At 43.5% G+C, this 19,447-nt stretch overlaps 2 non-coding genes across 2 annotated transcripts; both read right to left on the bottom strand.

The window, feature by feature from the left end:
• Window positions 1-6,827: 6,827 nt before the first annotated feature.
• trnay-gua (transfer RNA tyrosine (anticodon GUA)) lies at window positions 6,828-6,913 on the bottom strand. The gene is given in 2 exon segments: window positions 6,828-6,863; window positions 6,877-6,913. It is a non-coding gene; the product is annotated as a tRNA-Tyr (tRNA).
• A 499-nt stretch (window positions 6,914-7,412) lies between these two features.
• Window positions 7,413-7,485, bottom strand: trnaa-agc (transfer RNA alanine (anticodon AGC)). Its single transcript has one exon. It is a non-coding gene; the product is annotated as a tRNA-Ala (tRNA).
• Window positions 7,486-19,447: the final 11,962 nt, after the last annotated feature.

Raw genomic sequence — 19,447 nt, 5'->3', positions numbered from 1 at the left:
AAAATTGACCTTTCTCCAATTTAGACTCTCAACCTGTGGTCCAGACCTCTCTTTTTCCATCATGGCATTATGATCACTAAATTTTGTCTCCAGGCTTGGATCATTTCATAACAGCTTATTGCACACTTCTTCGTCGGGAATTTTACGTACTGATTAAGGGCACATTTGACAAACTTTACTCCATCTAGTCCTTTTACAGTGTGGGAGTCCCAGTCAATATGTGTAAATTTAAAATCACTTACTGAATCAAACTATGTTTATTGACATGGTTTACAATCTCTCAACAGATTTGTTCCTCTCAATCCCTCTGACTGTTTGGTGTAAGGAAGTCCCAATAATGGCTACAATATCATAATTCTCTGTCGTGAGCTCAGCTGGCTTTCCAACGATGCTTCTTGCATTGTGATATACACAGCTCAGCACACTCATCACACCATGCTCCATGTGATTGCTGACTCTGTCTGAGGTTTGAACAAAATCTGACTGGTGTCAAGATAACAACCTCTTCCTCAATGTCACAAAAACAAAGGAGCCGGTTGTGGATGACAGGAGGAATGGAGACAGGCTAACCTCTATTGACATTAAACAATCTGTGTTTAAGAAGGTGAAGAGCTTTAAGTTCCTTGGCATAAACACCTCCGAGGATATCACATGATGCCCTGATGAAGGGTCTCGGCCAGAAACGTCGACAGTGCTTCTTCCTATAGATGCTACCTGGCCTGCTGTGTTCACCAGCATTTTATGTGTGTTTCTTTAATTTCCAGCATCTGCAGATTTCCTCGTGTGTACGTACCAGCTGTGTTGTGAAAAAAAAAAACACAACAGCACCTCTGTCACCTCAGACGACTGAAGAAGTTTGGGTTGGGGCCCCAAATACCAAGAACGTTCTACAGGAACACAATTGAGAGCTGCATCACTGCCTGGTATGGAAACTGTACTTCCCTTAATTGCAGGAACCTGCAGAGAGTGGTGCGGACAGCCCAGCACATCTGCAGATGTGAACTTCCCACTATTCAATCCATTTACAGAGACAGGTGTGTAAACATGCCCTAAGGATATTGGGGACCCAGTTCACCACAACCACAAACTGTTCCTGGTGCTACCATCCAGGAAACGGTACCACAGCGAAAGGACCAACAGACTCTGGCACGTTTGTTATGTGAAAGCTACTTGTTGCCCAGGACCAAGGTTTTTGATGTCATTATCTTCCCAGAGAGAATGGGTCAAAACATGTCGTCATGGGTAAAAAAGTCGAGAACAAAATGAGGTAGCTCAAGCAACACACACAAAATGCTGGAGGAACTCAGCAGGCCAGGCAGCATCTATGGAAAAGAGAACTAATGCTGAATTCCTCCAGCATTTTGTGTGTGTTGCTTGGATTTCCAGCATCTGCAGAGTTTGTGATTGGAAGTGAAACAAAGGTGATTTTCTCAACTGGTGATGTAAAAGATTTTGTTCCCTTTCTCCGAGCTCCTAATCCTTGCATTTAGATAGCTGGAGCTCAGCTCCGTCTGAGAGATCCATCGGTTCCCATTCCCTCATCAGCCGGAAGCACCTCAGGGCCCGTGCACGGATCGTGGGGCTGAGAGAGAGGGAGGTGAGCAGGGCTGTCCCGGGATTGCGGGGTACGGTGTGGGATGCTCACAGCAGTTGCCCCTCAGTCGGAGTTTAGGATAGTCGCCCGCAGATAACCGCTTACCTGCGTCCGATCCAGCAGCCGTGCTCCCGTGGCCTTTTGAGAACTGCGCGCATGCGTGAAATTTGCCATCGGCACAACCTTCACGCCTGCGCATATGATCAATGCTTCAGCGCAGGCGAAATTTTTAATGCTGAGCATTATGGGTAACCACGGTGCCATTAAAAGTTTCTGCAAGCGCCAATTCCATGTCCAAACCTCAGTTTTTTTTTGGTATATGGAAAACTCAGCAGCTGCTTTAACGGAGAAAGCGGCCCCCATACTCAATATCAAAGGGTATCTAATGCAAATCGTCTTACAAAGGCAGATATAAAACACAAAAGATTCTGCAGTTGATGGAAATACAGAGACGCACACACATAAAATGCTGGAGGAACTCTGCAGTTCAGGCAGCAAATGAGCAGAGGATTAGAAAAACAGCAAAGGGAAAAACAGAGAGCTGAGAATGCTCTACCGCCGACCCAAGGGTGCGACAAATCCCGTCCCTCCTTGGACGGCATCTGACGCCCAGTAGAGTCCGGAGTGTCCTCTGGAATTCTGAATAAAGGACCGGATTCAAAATATCCCTGGTTCCTACGGACCATATCCCTCCTATACTAGTGAAATGATTCCCAGTGGTGAGGGGCGGTAGGAGAGCCATGTGTGGCTTCTGATTCGGGGCCAAGTAGGGACAACGTACAAGTTTAAATCCCGATACATGTAAGGCGGGATGAATTTTTAGAGAACGGGGAAGATGTGATGTGTATGTTGCCGGGGCAGTTTCCCTCACGACTTTAGAGAGACGGATAAAGCGAGGGGTTTGTTTCCGCCATTCCAGTTTGAGTGGACGATCTTTACTTGAACAGAGACCCGCTTGCCAATATTGAAAGAGGGGCCAAGCCGCCTGTGTCTGTTGGCCTTGGCCTGCAGCCCGACTGAATTTCCTTTCCGAGTTTCTGTACTTGAGACACCTTTGAACAAATTACTGGGCGGAGGGAACTCCGACATCTAATTCCTGATCAGGAGACAGAGCGGGCAGAAACTTAATTTGACATGCGAATGGGGTCATACCCAGCGGTGAATGCTGAAGGGTATTGTGGGCGAACTCGGCCCGGAGTAAATGGTCACTCCAAGAGGACAGATTCCCGGACAGAAGGCAGAGAAGGGCTCGTTCCAGGTCCGTGTCCGTCCTCTCAGCCTGCCCATTAGTCTGAGCGTAGAACACCCACTGGCACAAGCTGATGGGGAGGATCAGAGACATTGCTGGGTGTCGGTGGCGAGGAGGAAGATTCAGAAGGAGGGTTCAGTGAGGTGGCGTGTGGTCTTTGGATGTGTGTAAAACGTGTGGGGTGGGTGTCGGTGATTTCAATGCGAAGGGTCTGTGCTGATGGACTGGACTCAGGGGGTTTCCGTGTTGGAGGACTGGGCTGATTCGGACAGGTCATTGGGGAGTCGTGTGTTTATTGGGAGGTGTGTTTAATGAGCGGGCGAGCTGTGGGGGAACGGTCTCTGCTGGAGAGATGTGGGTACAGCCCGCCCGGAAGGCGCTGGATGATTGGAAGAGGTTAGAGGAGGAGTTGTGGTGTCTGTGGGGGCTGAGAGACTCCGAAGGTCCGTATCTGTAGTTACTTGGAGACACGCGTAGTCAGTGTGAGAGGGTCGTGCGAGAGGCGTGTTTTATTATCGAGAGTCACGATCTTCAGTATTTTATTTCACCTGCTATATTTCCCATTAACCTTCCTCTATATCACGGTTATGTTCTCCCAAAGTTTTCCCGCTCTCCATTAGTGATTATAAAAATTTGCAAATGCTACTGACATCTGAGGAAGTCCAGTGTGAATCCTTCACTGTCCGGAGAAGCAGCAACATTTCAGGGCTTGATTCTGCGGAGTAGCGCTCCCCGTTATTGCACGATATCAAATCTCCATGGCAACCCGATTACCCAGCAGCTTTTGGGAGTCAGTAACTGCCCCATTGCATGAGCTTACGCATCCTCTGCTTCACTGAAGGGTTCCCCCGTGTAACTAAGAAGCGATTTTTTAAACAACCTTGTTCTAATATATCGCAATTGTCCCAGTTAATGCAAATTGAGCCCCTTCCCCGCATCCCCATCCTCTGTGTGGAATGTCTTTTGATTCCCGGTTAGATTCTTCGAGACACATTCAGTGTATTCTTCCGGTACCGACCGTCCACAGTCCTTACACCTACTGTGACTCTGCCTTCGCAATTCTTATATCATCCTGGCAGACTCCCCACATCTTCTCTCTTCTAGGCATAATTTAACTACCTTCTCCACATTTTCCATATAACTGAAAGCCAACGTTCTTAGCATTTGACTGTCCTACAAACCGCGATATCATCCTGGCAGATTCCATCACAGTCTCCCATCTTCCAAGGATGATCTAACCCCTCTCTCCAAATCACCCGTATCACTGATAGTGAACGCTTTTAGCAATTATGCTGCAATTTTACCGTTTGAATGTCACGATAAGAAGACAACATAAATAATAAAAATCAATACTGTGATTGATATTTCTGAAGCAAACTTGCCGGGCACACATTAGTCCTACCGAAATTATTAATTCTGAAGTTATACAACTTAACATTATTGAAAGTATAAAACGTAAATTCTTTTAACTTGTTTCTCGCTTTCCTCATGTTCGACATCATTGTTGCAAAGGGCCTGTGCTGCAAACCTGTTATAGCAAGGGTAACTTGTATTTACTGTATGAAAATACTCTCAGTCCAATAGGAAATGTGTCCCGATATGTTATCAAATTAGAGCGAAGTTGGGCCGGTGAAGAATTACATCTCATCCGGACTGTAGGATTCGACTCTTGCTGAAACTAGAAAGCTTCATCCGGACAGAGAAGATGCAATTATTCTCCCAGCTACATACAGGTATAGCAGACAGACCGGAAGTTTAAATAAAAGGGAGAATTCGGAACAAGAGGGAAGGAGAAGGGACGTCGGGATTGGCAGACACGGCCAGGTCACTAGCAAGATTTTGAAAATGGACACTTCGACAATGGATCTGCGTGTTTTCAATCCCGGATATCAGGGTGATATAATGTGCAAGGTAAAATACATTTTTCCGAACAGAAACGACAAGCAATCTAATCTGTAACAGAAAAATAAATGATTTTACTTCTGAAATAATGGAAAGGCAGAAATGCTGCGAACAGTAACTTTTTCAGGCAGTTCAATTCATTAATGTACTTGCAGAGCGGTATCTTATTTCGAAATTTGTAAATTATTTGACCCTTTCATCTGAGCGGTACAGACCTAAAATATTTCAAAACTAAAGTAGCCGGCGAGAGCAGAATGATTTTCACCTGCTCTCTGAATCTGGTCTGGGTCACTCCGTAGATAAATGTATTCGTGCAGCTGCTGAAATTCTGAATCACTGAACCCCAAACTGTGCCTGAAAAAGCCGAATAGACGTTTCCCGGTCTGTGTAGAGGCATCGCATGAGAATGAAGACCAGAGTGGTTGTCGCCCAACATAGAAGGAAACTCGCCGACAGACTGAAGAGCAGAATGATGGATTGTCTCGGACTCTCCATCTCCGGATCTCGCTGTTTCCCACAATTTCCCCGTCCCTTCAGTCCCCTGCGGACTCAGTTCGCCGCCAGTATCTGTCTGACGGTCAGAGCATTGAGGGTCAAAATGAGGAAGAAAGGAAGTAGCGGATTCAACAGACGGTCCGTTTGCTTGACCCATCTGGTAGAACGGGACTTCTATAATCACCATCATTAGATCCGCCGCAGCCATCGCCACCAGGTACCGCGTGACGGATGTGGAGAGACCGCAGTTTCCTCGGCTGAGAATGATGATCGCCACAAGGTTAACTGCAGTGAAAAAATAGACCAAAAATAAGAATAAAGAAATGCAAACGCATTTTTGGCAGAAATGCAGCCGTCAATTGTTCTCTTGAAATTAAACCTCTGCTGGACATTATCAGTGGAAGTAAAAAGATATTTTGTTTGTTTGAACACGTGACCGCAGCATAAAGCGTTTTACAGTAGCGCATGCTCACATTAATCGCTTCACGTTCACGGATGCAACAGCGATGAGCAGAGTCCAGGAATGATGGAGCACAGAAACGGGTCCTTCGGCCCAATATCTCCATGCCGACCGACATGGCCACCTGATACAGTTGTTCGTGATTGGGTCACATTCGTCAAACTGTCCATGTGTACTTCAAATATTGTTAACGACTCTGTACGCCCATTTCCTTTTTCAGGCTGTTCAATACACAGAGCAACTTCTACGTGAGGAAACGTCGCTCGTGATCCAGCTACATTTCTGCCCTCAATAAAATGCCACTCGGCCGAACCTCTCCCTGTAACTCAATCCCGCGAGTCCCAGCAAATCTTTGTAAATACTGACTGCACTCTTTTCAGCGGACTTCTGCCTTTCCTATAACAGGGCGACCAAGACTGTTCACAGAACTCCAAGCGCGGTATCTCCAAGGAGAGGAGTAGTGTAATTGACTTCTTTCCGAAAGTCTGAGTTACTATTCGATTGCAAGGTCAGATTCTGAAAACAAGATATTGCACCGCAGTAACCTTCCCTCTGTTTTATTTTACTGCTTCGGAGACAAACCATTGCTCAGAGCAGAAGATTGTTACCCGGACTTAAAAGTGCTCGGCACTTGTAATGTTGTTTAAATCTGTAATATGCAATTCAAACGATGACAAAACATAACACACAAGACACGTAGACACTGTCAGGCAGTCACAATTGACAGGGAGGATGCAACAGTGAAATTTTCTGACGGGACGACGTTGGTGGTTTCTTAACAGTAAGACTTCTATTCTGTCTTTATTGTGACCATTTGTGACAGTGTTGTAACTTGAAAACAATGACAATGCACATACGTTGAAGCTGAAATTTTTCATTGTAAATGTGATACGTTTAGTGTTTAACACATTTATGGATTATATTCATTAATGCACTTAAATTCAGAGTATTTCATTATAATATTACTAAAGATGTCGAAAGATTTTAGCATAATTTTAAAATGATGTTAACATGGTATAAAGGAAATTTCAGCTGCTTGTCCACAAATGCCACGTTCGCGGGGGAATTTCAATCATGGCGAGGCTGTGGTATGGAATTGATGACGGGCACAGTAAAAGAAGTCCTGATCCTTCGAGCCGGAATCGAACCAGCGACCTAAGGATGACTCCATTTCCTCTACAGTCCTCCGCTCTACCAACTGAGCTATCGAAGGAAAAGCGACACCAAGTTTCTCCACGTTGGCTCCTACCGACAATCATTATGCAGATTTCAGCCCGGCATCTGTCGACCGATGGCAAAAGCCTGCCTGTGGCAACTATCTCGTCCTTCCAGCACTGGGGGCCACAGGCCACGGGATGACGCCGATCACCGCGCTTCTGACAATTCTAGGGACACTACGATTCCAACACAGCTCTTTGATCGCCCTCGCCCGTTCAAATCAAAGGTTACTCAGCTTTCACTTTTCACCCAGTAACCAGGGCAATGTCCTTCTAACCACTCACCTGATTTATGCCTGAATCGTCGCCTGCAGCTCATGCATTACTGAAACACCAGCTGCCAGCCGGCTTTTCCTCCTATCTGCTTTCAACGCAGCAAACCTACGACGTTTTCTCCCGGCCCTTTGACAGAGACACGTTCCGCACAACCACATCTTTTGTGCATTCCAAGTTCAGGGATTTGATGCGACGAATCCTCTGAATACAAAATGTCGATGGAGAATGCGAGCATCGATCTCGCTACCTCTCGCATGCTAAGCGAGCGCTCTACCATTTGAGCTAATTCCCCAGCACGTCACGCTAACCTCCTATAATTTGCTCCTTTGGACAAACATCATTGCATGCCTGCCACTGTTCACAGATGCACAATCAGCAGCTCACAGACAGGCACACACACTCACTCACTCATCAGTAGCTGAGCGCGGCGTGAGGTCTCTGCTTCCGTATAAGTAATCGAAAGGTACTTACCCGGGATACCGACAATTACAATGAAGGTGTAACAAATCTCCCTGTCTGGAAACATTGTTAATCCAAGGCTGTTCTGTTTGGAATGTTGTCAATTTCTAAACATCATAAAAGTTGAAAATAGCCAGTAAATGAACTCAAACAGTTATAACAAAGCCCAGAGAGCAAATTTCATTCGCGCCTGCAGGGTAAAACTCTTCACCGATTACACGTTGTTGAGAGTCTACCGCGTCTGGATGTTTCCGTCCTCAATGTAACTGAAGCTCAAAATGTCGTATTTTATGGGAAAATCGGTCACCAATAATGAAAACAACTTGTACAGTGACTGGTGCTAATTACCGCTAATTAGCAAAAGTATCTGTGCTCTAACGAACCGTAATGCCAGTGGGGAAATAATACGCCTTATTTCATTGAACTGAACGCAACACCTGTCATGAAGCCTCAAGAGACGGCCGATGCTGGGATCGCAACACTTGATGCGAGGTTTTCAAACTACTCCGTGTAATTATCTGCGCATCGCTGGTGACGACAGTAGTCTGTAATCCTGTGGGTGAGTCCACCTCATCAGCGCTGATTCCACTCTCACATTGCGAGTGGAGTCTCTGTCTCGTTAATTCCCCGTGATGACGCACCTTTCATGTGATTTTCATGTGACTGTCACTTTGCTTGCGGTGATTTATTCTTTACTGGACATTAACATGAATGATTTCTGGCGCAAACCCTCACAGTTTGCACTGTTAGCGGAGTCAGTCGCAAACACAGAGGTTGGCAAGTATGCAGCGCGAAATGCAAACCAATGACCCCAGCATTACAGACATTGTCAACTGCTGTAGCAGACAGAGAAAACAGAATATATTGTATCAAAACCGGTTTTAATGCAAATAAATAGCAGTAATGATATTAAATATGTTACAGAGTCACGAGATGATTTTCGAAGTTGAACGAGAAAGAAATTGATTCGGGGAAAAAGTGCGGATTAAAAGCTAAACAGAGATGAACTGCGTAATGGGGCATAAATACACGGACACAGCAAAGCATCGGCATAATTAAACCGACCTATTCCTGAAGCACGCTGTTCTCGCGTTTAGATAGAGAAACATGGAGAATCAGGAGGCCGGGGTTCCTTGGCATTTCATGAAGTATGATTTACAACGGGCCAATTGCGTCACTTCCGCTACAGCACATCAGGAACGGAGTGACGGTCCAAGGAGAGACGCATTGGAAAGAACGCAGCATTATGAACCAGCATCAAGAACTGAGCTTCCGGGCGTGCACTGGCTTCAGATTAGAGCCGCGCAACTATCTGAGTGCCGGGGAAAGCGGATTGATGGTAAATCAGGAAGGATTTTGGCACTAATTGTCGAACCCTTTTCTATGTGCATGAGAATAAAATGGCTAATTGTGCGCAGCGATCCCCTCCTCGAAGATCTGTATGCCATGGATTTTGTGAAGAGTCGAGATAAAGTGTCCGGACCCGAAAAGGCAACTGTCCTTATTCCTCTCCTGATGCTGCCTACATGATAAGTTCTTTCACCATCGCGCCGGTCGCTCAGTGATTCAGTCACCAGAGTTTCTGAGCTTACTCAAGGCCAAATCAAGAGTCGCCAAATTCAGAGGATAAATCCAAGATGCTTTGTGGAATATTATATGTTGTTTTGCCAAATCACTGCTTAACTCAGTGAGTAGAATTGCTCAAAAATGCGGTAATTATTTCTGGCTACAACAGACTCTGAGAGAAATGGTCAGCGGTCCCATATTGATGCCCCGCCACACCCAGCCTGACGGGAGTACCCTTACCCCGCTGGGGAACATCCCGCAGTGGCATTTGGTCACAGAGTCATCGAGCAGTACGGCACTGAAACAGGCTCTTCTGTTCATCCTGCAGCACCGAACTGATCCTCTCCCTAGTCCCGTGGACACTGCACCTGGACCATGTCGTCCACCACCCTCCCATTCATGTCGGATAAAATCTCCTCTTCAATGTTGAAATCGTTCACGCATCCGCCATTTCCTTTGGAAGCCCGTTCCACACTTTCGCTGCCTCAACAAGATGTCCCACCGAATATTAACCATATAAGTATATAAACATTATAACACGGAAACAGACCATCTCGGCCCTTCTAGTTTGTGCCAGACGCATACTCTAACCTAGTCTCACTGACCTGCAGTCAGACTATAACCTTCCATCCCTTTTCTGTCCATGTACCTATCCAATTTTATCTTAATTGACATTACCGAACCTGCCTCTACCACTTCTACTGGAAGCTCGTTCTACACAGCTACCATTCCCTGATTAATGATATTCCCCCTCGTGTTACCATTAAACGTTTGCCCCCTAACTCTCAACTCATGTCCTCTTGTTTGAATCTCCCCTACCCTAAATGGAAAAAAGCCTATCCACGTCAACTCTGTCTATCCCCCTCATAATTTTAAATATCTCTATCAAGTCCCCCCTCAGCCTTCTGCACTCCAAAGCATAAAGACCTAACTTGTTCAACCTTTCCCTGTAACTTAGTTGCTGAGACCCAGGTAACATTCTAGTATCTTCTCTGGATTCTCTCTATTTCGTTGATATCTTTCCTATAATTCGGTGACCAGAACTGCACACAATACTCCAAATTCGGCCTTACCAGTGCCATGTACAGTTTTAACATTATAACCCAACTCCTATACTCAATACTCTGATTTATAAAGGCCAGCATACCAAAAGATTTCTTCACCACCCTATCCACATGAGATTCCGCCTTTAGTGAACTATGCACCATTATCCCTAGATCACTGTTCTACTGCATTCTTCAATGCCCTACCATTTACCATGCATTTCCTATTTGGATTATTCCTACCAAAATGTAGCACCTCACACTTATCAGCATTAATCTCCATCTGCCATCGTTCAACCCACTCTTCTAACTGGCCTAAATAACTCTGCAAGCGTTGCAAAAAAATACTTACGTAAGAAATCAGGAGAGCTGAAAGAAGACATGAGGTAACGTTGGCATTCAAGGTGATGGATAGTAAAAGCATCCACAGGTATATTAATAGCAAAAGGATAGTTAAGGGATAAAATTGGTCCTCTTGAAGATCAGAGTGGTCGACTATGCATGGAACCAAAAGAAATTGGGGAGATGTTAAATGTTTTTTTTGTGTCTGAATTTACTAAGAAAAATGGCTTGGAATCAATGGAAATAAGGCAAACAAGTATTGAGGTCATGGAACCTATACAGATAGAAGAGGAGGAGGTGCTTGCTACCTTGAGGCGAGTAGATAAATCTCCAGGACCTGACAGGGACCCTAACAGATATATTTAAATGTCATGTTGTTCTGTTGTTTAAAGCATGCTCTAAAAGTAAACTGGGAAATTATAGGCTGGTAAGTTTGATGTCAGTCATGGGTAAATTATTGGAAGGAGTGCTAAGAGATAGGATCGACAATTATTTACATAGACAGGGACGTATTAGAGAGAGTCAACACGGCTTTGTGCATGGTAGGTCTACTTTAACAAATATATTAGAGGTTTTCGAGGCGGTTACAAGGAAAGTGGATGAAGGGAAGGCAGTGGATGTTGTCTTCATGGACCTCAGTAAGGCCTTTGACAAGGTCCCGCATGGGAGGTTAGTTAGGAAGATTCAGCCACGAGATATACATGGTGAGGTAGTAAATTTGAATGGGAATTGAGAATGGGAGAAGTCAGAGAGTGGTAGTAGAGGATTGCTACTCTGAGTGGAGGCCTGTGACTGATGATGTGCCACAGGGATCAGTGCTGGGTCCATTGTTATTTGTCATCTGTATCAATGATCTGGATAATAATTTGGTAAATTGGATCTGCAAATTTGTTGATGATACAAAGTTTGGAGGTGTAGTGCACAGTGAGGAATGTTTTCAAAGCATGCAGAGGGATCTGAACCAGCTGGAAAAATGGTAGATGGAGTTTAATACAGACAAGTGTGAGGTATTGCACTTCGGAAGGTCAAACCAAGGCAGAACATACAAGATAAATGGTAGGGCACTGAGGAGTGCACTAGAACAGAGGGATCTAGGAATACTGATACAAAATTCCCTAAAAGTGGCATCACATGTAGATAGGGTAGTAAAGAGAACTTTTGGTATATTAGCCTTTATAAATCAAAGTACTGAGTATATGAGTTGGGCTGTAATAGTGATGTTGTATATTGCATTAGTGAGGGGGAATTTGGAGTATTGTGTGTAGTTTTGGTCACCGAATTACAGGAATAATATTAATAAGGTCGAAAGAGTGCAGAGAAGGTTTACAAGGATGTTGCCGGGACTTGGGAAACTGAGATACAGAGAAAGGTTGAATAGTTTAGGACTTTATACCCTGCAGCGTAGGGGAATGAGGGGTGATTTGATAAAGGTGTATAAAATTATGATGGATATAGATAGAGTGAATGTAAGCAGGCTTTTTCCACTGAGGCTAGGGGAGAAAAAAACCCAGACGACATGGGTTAAGGATGAAGGGAGAAAAGTTTAAAGGGAATATTGGGGGGGGGGGGGCCTTCTTCACAACTGGGTCTGACTGGTACTGGCATAACTGGTTCTTCTGGGCACATTCTGTCTCACTCCCAACTATTTAAATTTCAGTGAGTTTTGTTCCTAGTAACATTAAGCAGATATGTTTGGTCCTCCTTTTCATTGTTAACGTGCTTCATTATCTTTTATGTTAAAGTTAGACCTGCAGTGAGAGATTTATTGGAAACAAACCACGACTGAAGACGAGGGAACAACAACAAGTGAACCAGCCCGGGGACTGAGAGCACCGACTGGAGAGAACCCATCTGACTCGGAGATTCCAGTGATTCAGTCAAGAGAAAGTTGGTGAGTCTCATTTACTCAAACACTGGTCCTTGTAATGCCATTGTAATGTCATTAACAATATATAAAATGCATTGTGTCATGATCAATATTAAAGTGTGCTTTTCGTGTCAATAACAGACTTGGAAATGTTGAATGTGCTCCCTATCTCCATTCCTCCTGTAATTCACAACCAGCTCCTTTGTTTTTGTCACAATGATGTAGAAGTTGTTTTCTTGACACCACTGTGTCGGGGTGATGACTTCTTCTCTGTTGGCTGCCTCGTTATTATTTGAGATTAGGCCAGTCAGTGTAGTGTCGTCAGCAAATTTAATTAGCAGATTGGAGCTGTGGGTGGCAACAAAAGTCATGGGTGCACAGAAAGTAAATGCCAGGGCCAAAGAGACAACCCTGTGGGGTATGTGTGCTGAGGGTCAGCGAGACAGAGGAGATGGAGCCCACTCTTATCACCAGGATCCAGCTACACAAGGCAGGGTGAAGGCCGAGGTCTCTGAGCTTCTTGTCGATACCTCACGCCTTTGTATGGCTACTGCTCTGCCCATGACTGCAAGGAACTGCAGAGAACTTTGGAGAGCAGAGAACATCAGAGAAACAAGCCTCCACTCCATGGACTCTTCCTACACTTCCACTCCCTCGGAAAAGCAGGCCATGTACACAAAAACCTCATAACCTGGTCATTCTTGCTGCAAACCCGCTCTCCCATCGGGGAAGAGATACAAAAGCCTTAAAGCGAACCACCCGGCTCAAGGACGGCTTCCTGTCTGTGTTTATAAACCAAATGAATGATAAAATGGACTCGGCCTCACAATGTAACTCGACGTGACCCTGCACCATATGTATATCTGCACTGCGCTTTCTCTGCAGCCACAATGCTTTGTTACAGTGATTGTTTTATCATTTTCATTTTTCATTTTTAGAATCGTTCTTATTGGTACATAATCTTCTACAGCTATAAAATGAGACAAAACCTATGGATTAATATGTATACAATTAATAAAGCTGAAAAAACTGATCGTAAAATATAAAAATGGAAAAAAAAAGGAAAAGAAGAACCCCATCTAATTAGGAAAAAAGCCCCACTAACTATAACAAAAGGGGAAAAACCATTAGGAATCAACAACCCGGAAGGAACCAATATAGCATAATACAAATTAAATGAAAATATTTGGTAAAAGAACCCCATCTTCTTTCAAAATTGAATCGAGGATCAAAAAGTTCAACGTCCATTTTGTTTTCCAAACTAAGTCATAACATCACTTGAGATAAACATTCAGTTAATGTAGGGGAAGAAATATCATTCCATTTTAAGAAAACAACCCTTCTTGTCAGTAGTGAAACAAATGCAATTACATGTTGATCTGAAGATGAAATACTCTGAATATGATGTGGAACTATTCCAAATAGAACAGTCAATCTATTAGGTTGTAAATTAATTTTCAGAGCTTTAGGAATTGCAGAAAATAAAGATTTCCAAAACGATTTTAATGAAAAATATGAACAGAACATATGCGACAAAGTAGCTACTTCAGTTTTAAATCTAACACATCATTTGTCTATACTAGGAAATATTCTAGATAGTCTCTCCTTTGTTAAATAATAACGGTGAACGACTTTAAATTGAAATAAACAATGGTTGGCACATACAGAAGAAGAATTTACGTTTTTTCGAAACTCGAAGCCAAACTTCATTAACAAAGGTCATATTACGTTTTCTCTCCCAATCTTGTTTAATCTTTAGTGATAGGTTCTTTTTGTGTAACAAAAATAAATTATAAAATCTGCTAATGGAAACTTACACTACGAGATTCAATTTCAAAATGGTTTACAACAAATCAGATTCTTGTAAATATGGATTCTTAGGTAAACATTGTTGTAAAAAATATTTCACCTGAACATATTGCAAAAAAATGTGTATGAGCCAGAGAAAATTTGTTAATTAACTCTTCAAAGGTCATCAATAGACCATTACAAAATAAATCTGTAATAGAATGGATCCCTTTATTTTTCCATGGGAGAAAATAGAGTCAGTTGTTGAAGGTTTAAATGAAAAGTTTCGATGAAAAAAACTAGACAACTTAAATTGCTTAAAATTTTAAAAATTTACGGATCTGAACCCAAATCCGTAGGAATTGTTTAATAACCGGGTAAAGATTTAAATTTGGAATTTTAGAGAGCTGTTAAGGTAATGGAGCTCCTAAAATTGAATTTAAATAAAATTGTTTAACAGCTTTTAATTCCAAATCAACCCATAATGATTTTTGGTTCTTATCAAGCCAATATAACCAAAAACATAATTGTCTAATTTTCACCACCCAATAATACTCTTAAATTAGGAAGTGCAAGTCCACCAGCTTTTTTGGATTTTTCTAAGTGATACTTATTTAATCTTATTGTTCCAAATAAAGGAAGAAATAACAGGACGAACATAACCTATTTAATGTACTATTGAAATATATCGATCGGTGTGGATGGTACGGCAGGCAAGAATTACACTGTAGCTCAGTACGTTATGAGAATAAACAAATTTCACATTTTAATTACGTGGACATATTAGACAGACTGAGCTTCTGCTCTGGAACCTCAGAAAGAAACTGAACTGTTGTCATTTCTGTGGAAAGCAAATATATGGAAAAGGCTTCAATCTCACATTACGATCTGCGGTAACTGGAATCAGGTGACTGGTGGTGGGTCTCCCATATCAATATCAGAATCAGGTTTAATAGCACCGGCATATGTCATGAAATTCGTTGTCTCTGCGGCAGCAGTAGAACCTAATTCATAAGAACAGGTTTTCACAATTGTGATTTAAAATAAGAATATAAATATTACATTGTTAAATTATATAAATAGGACAAAAATTTTAAAAAAATAAGAAATGTAATAAGCTATTTTAATTGTGTGGAACGATTTGACTGACCGGGTTGTTGCTTTGGAAGTAGTGGAGTGAAGATTAACTGAACTGTACACATTTATGAGAAACTCAGATAAATAGAACAGGCTAAATTCTCACATAAACGGGTCAGACACCCAGAAACATTGGCTGCACTTCAGCAGATAAAAACAGTGGAATGAAACATGCTGAAAATATTGCAGAAAAAAAAATATACTGTCCACCCACAATGAGAGGACGTGACAGATGCGGATCTCACTGACTTGTCTGAACGGGGAAAGATGACGCTACACGTACACGTAGAGCAGTGACCCGCAGATGCTGCAGATCTGCAGAAAAACGTGAACAGGAAACGGGATCACGTGACGGTGGAGGGTCTCCCACCCCAGGCAGTGACTCCAGTTACCCACCACTCTGTGGAAACAAAAAAACTTGCCGCTCACAACTGCTTCCAACTTAAATGCGTTAGACATTTCAACTCCCAGGAAAATATATCGTCTGTCCACTCTATCTATTCCTCTCGTAATCTTATAAACGGCCATCCAATCTCACCCCAGCTTGCTCCGCTCTGGAGAAAACAACACAAGTTTGTCCAGCCTCTCGTTATAGCTCATGCCGTCTAATCCAGGCAGTGTCCTGGTAAACCTCTTCTGCGCCCTGTCCAAAGCCCCGACATCCTTCCGAGAATGGGGGCGACCAGAACTGTATGAAACACTCCAGATGTGGTCTAACCAGTTTTATAAAACTGTGTTACGAACTGTAACGTTTCAGAAACGAACCAGCAGGAATAGAGTTCACACTGGAGTCTGATTTTGATGTTTAAACCACTCTCTTTATTAGTGTCTACTTATAATATAGTAACAATGAAATAAAGGAAAGTTAGCAGTGTTATGTGTAAATATAATTCCCAGACTATCGAGCCTGAGGGAACAAAAAAGTAGGTAAGTTCAGTAACCTAGTAAATGATGGGAGAGAGATATTTGTGATCCAGGGTGAAACGTAGAGAAACGGCCGTTACTTCAAAATAATCGTCGTCGAAGTTCTTATCCGTTGAATCCTTCTACATACAAGTTATTAGCGAAAGTGACCTGTCACAGGAATACCGTTTTCCAGGGGTTACCACACAACATGCCCAGGCAAGGGTTAACACAAGATATTCCAAAATCCACTCCTATGGATTATACAAAGTGACAGCCACACACATTCGTTGTGGTTCCGTGTACCGATGATCAACCCACTCTTGTACTCTTGTGGGCATAGGAGAGTTCCAAGCCTCAGCTGCGACTAACTGAAGCGATCAGCTTTTCCAGTCTCTCTCTCTCTCTCTTTAGACTGGCCGACTGCCTGTCTGCAGATCGCTCTCTCTCTCTCTTATGGTTCAGTCCACAGTCAGCGCTGTCAGCCTGTGACTGACGTCATAGCCCCGCCTCCTCACGCCGGCGCTCTTAAAGAAACAGTCACAGTACGACCGCAGGCTCGTAACAGCCGCAACACAACTTCCCGACTTTTGAACTCAGTGCTTCAATTAATAAAGACAACCATGCCATTTGCCTTCTCAACCACCCGGTCAATCTGTGCAGTCTCTTTCAGGGAGCGATGAACTTGGAGTCTAAGATCCCTCTGATCATCAACACTGTTCAGGGTTTTGTATTTAACAGTGTACTGTCGCATACATTCGACCTACCAAACTGCCAAGATCATCATCACTAATCAAATCTCCCTGAGATTTCTCAGGTCCTGTTGAATTTATTGCCAAGTGCACAAGTACGGGAAGGTACAGGGTCAGAGAAACACTGACTTGTGGCAGCATCACAGGGCAAGTACATTCAGATAACACACGGAACACAAATTATACGATTCTCTGTCAGTAACAATCTATAAAAAATTGTTTTATGTCATTAACAATATTTAAAATACATTGTGTCATGATCAATATTAAAATGTGCATTTGTGTCAATAACAGACTTGGAAATGTTGAATTTGGTCCCTGTCTCCATTCCTCCTGTAATCCACAACCAGCTCCTGTGTTTTTGTCACAATGAGGGAGAGGTTGTTTTCTTGACACAACTGTGTCGGGGTGATGACTTCTTCTCTGTAGGCTGCCTCGTTATTGTTTGGGATTCGGCCGATCAATGTAGTGTAGTCAACATTGATTAATTAGCAGATTGGAACCCGCCCCTGCAGCCCCACAGTGGACTATGTACTGATAGCAAAGCTACGAAATTGCATGTGAATAGCCTCCCCTCCCCTAACTCCACTCTTTCTGCATCACCAGCAGACTGGGACATCTCACATCTCACTACCTCCGCCAGGACATTAAACTGTGAACAGCTGTGGTCAGGGTCTGATCTCTGGGTTACTCCAAACGCTACCTCCTTCCAGTCTGAAAACGACCCACTCATCCAGACACACACTACCGGCAGTTTATCGATCTCCAACGAAAAAGCCTAATCACCTACTCCCGATGTTCAATACCATTGCTGACTCTGAGTTTACCACCGTCAAATGCCGGGAGGGTCATAATAATCAGAAAGTCTCTAGTCACAGCCGTGTGAATAAAATGTGATCTCAGTGGGTGTGTGGCGCATGCTCAGAATGCGAAGGAGACAGACAGACTGAGCCAAGTCACAGACTGATGAAGGGGAGGAATGATCCATTTTGATACAGAGCGGGAAGCGGCGGGTTTGATGTTGTGCCTGATGTCGGAACTGTAGCCAGTTAGAAGATGAAGTTTTGTTACTCCAATTTGTATTGAGCTGTGACAGTGCTTTTACCATGGAGACTGAAATAATTGCAATTGAAGTGTTGTCCTTTATCCACTGACGTGCTTTATAAACCTTTAACAGTGTACAAAAGTCAAAGGATTTGTGTATGGGAATCACAAACACAACAGCACGTTTGATCCGCTTTATCTGTCAGTTCACCAGAGCTTGAACACAAAGTACACTGCAGATGCTGTGGGCAAAGCAACAGGTACAAAATGCTGGAGGAACTAAGCAGGCTGGGCAGCATCCGTGGAAACGAACAGTGAACATTTCGGGCCGAGACTGAAAACCGTGATCTACAGTTTTGCACTGGGAAACGGCCGTTCACTTGCTCCGTGTGTGCGAAGAGACTCATTCAGTTAACCCACCTTGTGATGCTCCGGTGAGTTCACAATAAATAGAGGCCACTTTTCTGTCCGGAGTGAGCAAAGAGTTTTACTCACTCATCCCAGTTGCTGCAAAACCAGCAACTTCACATCAGGGAGGAAGTTCAAATCAGCTCCGTGTTAAATGTTTCACCATCACGGTGACTGAAGGCAGCTGCAGGTTCATGAGGGACTGTTACTGTCAGATTCTGCAGTTCTTGCGGCTGCTCATCGCACCCAGGACTGAACCCTGGTCACTGAGCATTGGAGGAGTCGGTTCTGCTGATGTTAGACTTAAACTAGACTGGTGTTTAATATTGCGGAGCTGTGAAAGATAAATCAATTCTGTATCAAATCCTATGTCGCAGGTACTTACTGTCACCGCCAAACTAAAAAAAAAATGTACACTAGAGAGTCCACTCGGTCCATCTGCTCCATGCCCAGGTTATCTGTTCCATATCAGTATTTTAAAATTTACATCTCACACTCCCTGTTGCAACTTGTCACCGCTCCGTGGGAGAAGAGATTTCCCTTGAATTTCTTAGAATCAGAGAAATCTGCAGCAAATTACAGGCCCTTCGGCCCACAATGTTGTTCCGACCACGTAACCTACTCTAGAAAATTCCTGGAATTGCCCTACCACAGAACCCTCTATTTTCCTAAGCTCCATGTACCTGTCTAAGATTATCTTAAAAGACTCTATTGTACCCGTCTATACCACCGTCGCTGGCAGTGCAGTCCACACACCCACCATTATCTGTATAAAATATATATCTCTGACATCTGCCTTGAACTACTTCCAAGCACCTTATCTATGCCCCCCACGTGTTCGCCATCTCAGCCCCGGGGAAAAAAGCCTCTGACTTTTCACACGATCAATGCCTCTCATCATCTGATACACCTGCATGATTTTCCCCAGGCTAATTAACAGGATGA

Source organism: Hypanus sabinus, unplaced genomic scaffold (genome assembly GCF_030144855.1).
Source record: "Hypanus sabinus isolate sHypSab1 unplaced genomic scaffold, sHypSab1.hap1 scaffold_1072, whole genome shotgun sequence".
In the NCBI taxonomy this organism is placed as follows: domain Eukaryota; kingdom Metazoa; phylum Chordata; class Chondrichthyes; order Myliobatiformes; family Dasyatidae; genus Hypanus; species Hypanus sabinus.
The sequence above is the reverse complement of the archived record's forward strand: the minus strand, read 5'-3'. Positions and strand labels throughout refer to the sequence as shown.